Source organism: Arachis hypogaea, chromosome 8 (genome assembly GCF_003086295.3).
Source record: "Arachis hypogaea cultivar Tifrunner chromosome 8, arahy.Tifrunner.gnm2.J5K5, whole genome shotgun sequence".
Classification (NCBI taxonomy): Eukaryota; Viridiplantae; Streptophyta; class Magnoliopsida; order Fabales; family Fabaceae; genus Arachis; species Arachis hypogaea.
The window spans coordinates 14,607,577-14,614,699 of NC_092043.1; positions in this window are offsets into that span (position 1 = coordinate 14,607,577).

Sequence of the window (7,123 nt, forward strand, 5' to 3'; positions counted from 1 at the left end):
TGGTAACAAGTTAGAGTTTGACAATTAAATCATACTCTAAGGGTTAACCAAGAGTTGGAAAGATGGAAGGAATTATACTTTGTTCTTCTAAGGTTCTTAGTAAAATTATATTACTTCATACTATCGGGTCGTTGAGAAGTGTTGCTAGACGCCAACCTTGATTAGTAAATTTAGTATGACTAGTTTACTACCCGCTTAGTATTGAACATATGTGGTCACACACTAACGAGTGTTCTAATCTTTGTTGTAAAATTATTTAATTATTATTTTGATTTGATCAAATAAATAATTATATTAATTCAAATGGAATATTATTATATTCTTTGCTAGCACCAAGAATATAATAATAGTATGATAATTGAGAATATTAAATGAGATTTGAGAATAATTAGTTATTCTATTTCTAAATCTGGATGAGATCCTAACTGATTCTGTTTTCAAATTGAGTTATGATATGATTCATAAATTTGAAGGATTCAAATTTAGAATTTCAATATATGATTTAAATTTCAATTGAGATTCAAATTTAAAATCAATAACAAATCTCATACTATATATATGTATGCCAAGAGTAGAGAAAAATATGAGAAAGACGAGAGAATAACAAGAGTTTTATTCCTTTACCTCTATACACATAAATGTATGTGAGCCTAATTCTTGGAGATGAATTTTATGGCATGCAAAGAGTTGCAAGAGGTTTCTCATTTTAGATCAGATGTCCATTGGTCAAGGAGTTGACAGCAAAGATTGGTCTCGGTGTGGATACGCATAGCGCCTTCGTACCATCGAAGGAGAAAGTAATTTTTACTAGCGTACACAGGTATTTAGATCTGATCTACTATATATTTATTATTAGAATAAAGTTTAAGCACAAAATAAATCTTTAAAATTATTTTCTTTTCTTCCGCTACGTGTTATGAACACATCGTAATCCTTCCATATATACAGGGTTGCTTAACATATTCTAACTAATTATACTGAGTTGGACACACTAATAAACTCACTAACTAACTTTGTGGTTGCTGCACAGGCTTCTCACTCTCATTGCTTCTATCATCAACATCAATCCTACTACTTATTATTCTTGTTGACACTTCTATTACTAACATCAACCCTAATATTGAGATTTCTATCATCAACTCTGCCTGAATTCTCTGCACTCTTTTCATCAGTTCTGCTCCTTGGGATCTCTAGACTTTTTTCCACAATTCATCAATCCTAAAGTGATGCTCCTAGTGCATTTACTGCACTGCATTTGCTACTTGGTTGATCTTGGCCATATACTCGGTGACTGTTGAACCTTGCTTCTTGAACGATTTCAGCTGCATTTTTAGTTGTTTGATTTTCGATTTGACTCGAGCTTCAAAGTACTCTTCAAGAACATTCGAGATCTAATATGCATATTCATACTGCACCGCTTGATTGACGAAGTTTGACTCTATGGATGCTATGAGCCACGCTACAAGCCATTGGTCTTGATCTCCCATTCTGCATATTCTGAAGTCTATTCCACGACTTCGATCTGCTTCTAAGGTGAACTTGACTGGGATCTTTCTTGGATCTAGGTGATTCTATAGTTTGTTAACTTTGATGCATGCTAACACTTGCTTCTTCCACGCTTTGAAATTGCTATCGTTGAGTTTTATGACCGAGAATGCAGCGAAGGCATTCTAACTGAGTGGGCTCCTTGGAGCTCTAGTGATTGGCGTGGTGCTGTGGTTGTTGTCTATGGATCTTTAGCTCTCATACCATGTGAGGTATCACAAATTGAGATGAAAATGATGAAGAAATGATGAACAAGAAAAGAGAAGAAGATAGAAAGAAGTGAGAAAGAGAGAGAGCTATTACATTGAGTGATTTTGAATCTGTATTTTCTTAACTTAATTTTAATTTACATGTTTGTACTATATATACAGACTACAGAGTTGCTTAATACATTCTAACTAATTGTGCTAAGCTGGACACACTAACTAACTTTGTGGTTGCTGCACATATCTAACTGCACATGTTTCTCACTCTCATTGCTTTTATCATCAACATAAATAAAGAGAGTAGAATGTCTAAAGCTAGCTATGAAAACGAAAATCAGTTGTGATATGCATGTTCATTTAATAAGTCTTGACCCTTTTAACCATTCAAAGCAACTTAGAAAGCAAAAATCTTCAAAAAGTCGACTGGTTAAGATTCTTATAGAAAACTTAAGTTTAATGAGAATAGAAAAAAAAAGTGAACTTGTACCTATGTAAATAGGGTTATATCTTATGGTATGAGGCAAAACACACAATACAAACATAATAAAATAGTATGTTTATACCCTCATAAATAATATATGTACATGAAAGAGTGAATATATTATTAAAAAATTATGTATTATCTTAGTTATATTGAGATACTGATATTAGAAATTATTAATATTAAAATTTTTTATTTATATTTTATATTTTATATTTATTTTTTTTATTTATTTATTTTACAACAAAAACCACGTTTGATTTTTTTTTATAACGAAGAAGTTGCATGTCAAGGAGGGAGAATGTATTATTTCACAAAAAAATAAACAAAATTCAACCTCTAACTTTTTTCCCCCATTTTTCTTAAAGAATTTCAATTATTAAAAAAAATTTGCAAAATATTTACTTAACATAAATTACCAATCACTAAAGTTTAATGATGAAAACCTCTTATTATTATAATCATACTTCCAAAAAATAGTACCAAAATTTAATTTATAAAACTTTTTAAGTATATATATGAAACATTTGATCATTTATATCTTTTAAAATTATTTTTATTAATAACATCAACTTTTGGTATATTTTCGTAGTTTACCTACTTTAAATAATACACTTAAATATTTACAATTATAATAGACAATGTTAAGTTAAGAAAAGTAATTAACACATTGACGATGATAAATATGTTAATTAGGTTAATAATCCAAGTGGACTTTGATGAAGTATTTTATTGTGCAGACCCAAACAAATGAAGATAAATGTACTCAAGTGTGTTGAAAGGAAAAAGGATTCACCGACTAAATCCAACGCCAACCAAGCTTTAGTGAATCAAACCTAATATGTCTGTAGGTGGCTTTTTAAGTTTGCCGTCAAATCCCAAGGCTCAACTTTAGACAGGTGGTGAAAACTACCAAGCTGGAGTACGGTAGGAGCAGAGGGAATTTTTGGTGGAGCGGTGAAATGCGTAGAGATCGGAAAGAACACCAACGGCGAAAGCACTCTGCTGAGCCGATACTGACACTGAGAGACGAAAGCTAGGGGAGCGAATGAGATCAAATACCCCAGTAGTCCTAGCCGTAAACGATGGATATTAGGCGCTGCGCGTATCGACCCGTGCAATGCTGTAGCTAACGCGTTAAGTATCCCGCCTGGAAAGTACGTTTGCAAGAATGAAACTCAAAGGAATTGACGGGGGCCCGCACAAGCGGTGGAGCATGTGGTTTAATTCGATGCAAAGCGAAGAACCTTACAAGGGCTTGACATGCCGCGAATCCTCTTGAGGATTCATATGTGAACTTCAGGTAAATACAAGAAAGAGAAAGAGAGCTCTTTATCTTCAAGCTCACACACCAGAGAAGAAAGAAAGAGAAAGTAAATTAAGAAAGCAATGTCTAACCACACTAATCAAAAGCATGTTAAGTTAAGTAAGAGGTTAAAGGTAAATAATTTTCATTTGCATGCAAGTTGATTTCTTCACATCTTCTCCTACTCTCTGCAACGCCATTTTGGAAAAAATGAAGAAAATGGTGGTTGATTATCTTTGCTATTAATTAATGGCTCAAATTGTTACTTGGAGTCAAAGCACAATTTCAAGGGTTTGAATTTGGGATTGTCACTGAGCAAACAAATCTCTGCTGATCTACACTCTTCGGTCAAACAAAGAACCAGATTTGAAATCCCTAATTTTAGGGTTGATTAAAGAAAGAGAAGGGGTGATTTCTGAAAGCCCAAGGTCCAAGAAGTTGACTTTGGAAAAATTCTAACCGTGGGTCTGACTAAGGTACAAAAAAGAAAAGATGAAGAATCTTCACTACTGAGTTTGAAGTCTTGAAAGTATTGCACCTACACTAAAGGGAGCATTCTGCCAAGATGAAGAACAAGGTTATGAGTTCAGATGTTGGGTTCAGTGCATAAGGTCAAAACTGTGAATCATCATCTCCTTCATTGTTTACTGTTTTGTATTTCATTTTTAATATATATCTTTTTTAGTTTTCTTTGAGTGGTAAAAGGCAAGAAAGAGAGGCATTGAGAAAAAGTCATAGAGTGAAAAAGGCTGAGAGAAATACTTGAGAGAATAGTCAATAATGATTTTGAACTTTTTTTTTGGTTGTATTTTTTGTTTTGTGTCATGTACCTAAGAGATATCCCTTGCTAAGTTGGGTAAGCACTTAGTGTGGTGAGTCTAGGTATTTACATAGCCAAGTCAAGTTTATGTTGAAACTTGTGTGCCCAGATAGGATTACGTTAAGTCCTAGGGAATTGGTGTATGTATACTTGGATTGATAGTGAAAATTCCACTAATGTTGTGGTGGAGATTGGATGTAGGTTGCATTGCACAAGGCAATTGAACTAGGATATATGCCTATGCCACATTCTTCCTTTCTGCTTTAGTTCTGTTTTTCTGGTTTTTATGAGACAAAATGAAATTGTCTCCTGCATAATCCGTTGCGCAAACCAAACAGTAGCCAAGTTTGATTTCTGGTTTTAAGACTTACTATATCAAAGTTAAAGAAGGTTATAGATTCAACCACCTTCTCTAAGCTTTCTGGAACCTTCAATTGATATCAAGAGCCAACATCTCAAGAATCAAGCTTAACAGCTTGGAGCAAAGGTCCAATGGCGAATAATTTGAGCACAACCACAGTGGCCTACACGCTAACAGAGGGTCAATCAAACAACAGGTCTCCCTTCTTCAATGGGAAAAATTACGCTTACTGGAAAGAAAGGATGCGGATCTTCATTCAATCAATTGATTACAACATATGGAGGATAGTTGTGAGTGGTTCCAAAATTCCAATAAAGACTAGTGCTAATGGAGTGGTGACTCCAAAGGAGGAACTTGAATGAAATGATGATGACAAAAAGAAAGTGGAACTGAATGCTAAAGCTATCAACTTGCTACACTGTGTTATCAGCTTCGAGGAGTACCGAAATGTGTCTAGATGCAAGATGGCAAAAGAAATCTGAGAGAAACTCCAAGTCACACATGAAAGCACCAAACAGGTAAAAAAAAACAAGGATTGATATGCTGCAAAATAAGTATGAGATGTTTACCATGAAGGATGGAGAAAGCATTGATGAGATATTTGAGAGATTCTCAATCATCATCAACAGCTTTGATGCTATGGGTTTAACACACATTGAACAAACTCTAGTGAGAAAGGTCCTTAGAAGCCTTACAAAAGAATGAAAAACAAGAGCCACTGTCCTAGCTGAGAGTAACAACTTAAGTCCACTAACCTATGATGAGCTAAGAGAGAAACCTCTAGCTTATGAAATCACACACAATCCAAGACACAAAGAAAAAAGAAATAGCCTTAAAATCAAAATTAGAACCTGATGAGAGTGAGTCTTATCACAAATTTTCATATGACAAACTTGTGGTTTTTGCTAGGAGACTAAGGAGGCTAATGAGGAACAAAGACAGGCACAAAGAATCAAGCTCAAAGGAGTACAAGAAGGATTTGAGCAAAATAATATGTCATAACTGTAAGGAAGCTGGACATTTCAAGTTCAACTGTCCTAAGATAAAAAGGAGGACAAGGCAAAGAAGGAAAAGAAGAAAGTGCTCATGACTTCTTGGAAGAATTTAGAAAATAATTTGGATGAGGAAGATGACTCTGAATATTGATGACATGTCATCATGTCATGTTTTTCTATGTTTTTTCTTTGTTTTTTTATAGGTTTTATGCACTTTCTTGAGTTACAAGTAAGCCATTTAGGTAGAAATTCAAGTTTCCTTAGATTCAATCAACCATGGATGAATTGATGCATTTTTATGAGTTTTTGTGCAATAATTGCTTATATATCAAGAAGAAGAAGAACTCTCATGATTATAGCATAACTTTGATGCAATTGTTGATTGATGATAGGTGGAAAGAGGCTTGAAAGAAGGTTGAAGAAAATGGGAGAGCAAGGGGACAGCAAGGGGCAAGAAGAAGGATCACGTTTGAGCTCAAGTTTGCCTCAAACTTGGACTCAAACATGAGGAAGAGTGCAACCACATCCTGAAGGGGTATACTTCCAACAAGAATAACTTGAGCTACAGAGCTCCAAATGAGATGATTTAAAAAGCAATGGAAAGTAGGAATCGAGAGCTTTCCAAGCATATATGGCACTGCATGGTGAATACTAAAATTGAGGGAGAAAACTGCCCCGAAATGTGCACAAATGAACATGGTGTCAACCTGCAGTGAAGCCAACTGACCTCTGCACCTTCGATGGAGTATAACTCAAGCTATGAAGCTCCAAACTATGCGCTCCCAATGGCATTGGAAAGTAGACATTCAGGGATTTCCAACAATATATAATAGTATGGGGTGGACAATGCGTTTGAGCCTCCAGAATCTGGCGTTTTCGACCACGTTTGAGGCAAACGTCGCCTCAAACGTTGCACACCAAAGCCAGCGACCCTATCTCCTTCAAAGGAGCATAACTTGAGTTGTAGATGTCCAATTGATGTGTTTCCAGTTGCGTTGGAAAGATTACATTCAGAGCTTTCCAACCATATATAATAGTCTATAGTGGGCATGAAATTAGCAACGTTGACAAGAGGACAAAGAAGCGTCCCAAGACTTGAACCCCAACGCCTGAGCCTCACGTTTGCGCCAAAGTTTGAGGCAAACGTGAGGCCAAACGTTTCTTGAATGGTTGCCTGGGAGGAGTCTCACGTTTGCGCCAACGTTTGAGGCAAACGTGAGGCCAAACGTTGCTAGATGAATGCCCTGGAGGAAGCCCACGCCTGCGCCAACGTTTGACCTCAAACGTGAGGTCAAACGCCAATGACAACAAATGGCCTTCTGCATAATGCCACACACGAAGACGTTTGAGTCAACGTTTGCCTCAAACGTTGACTCAAACGTAAATACCCCAAGGTCCAAATTGCAAGC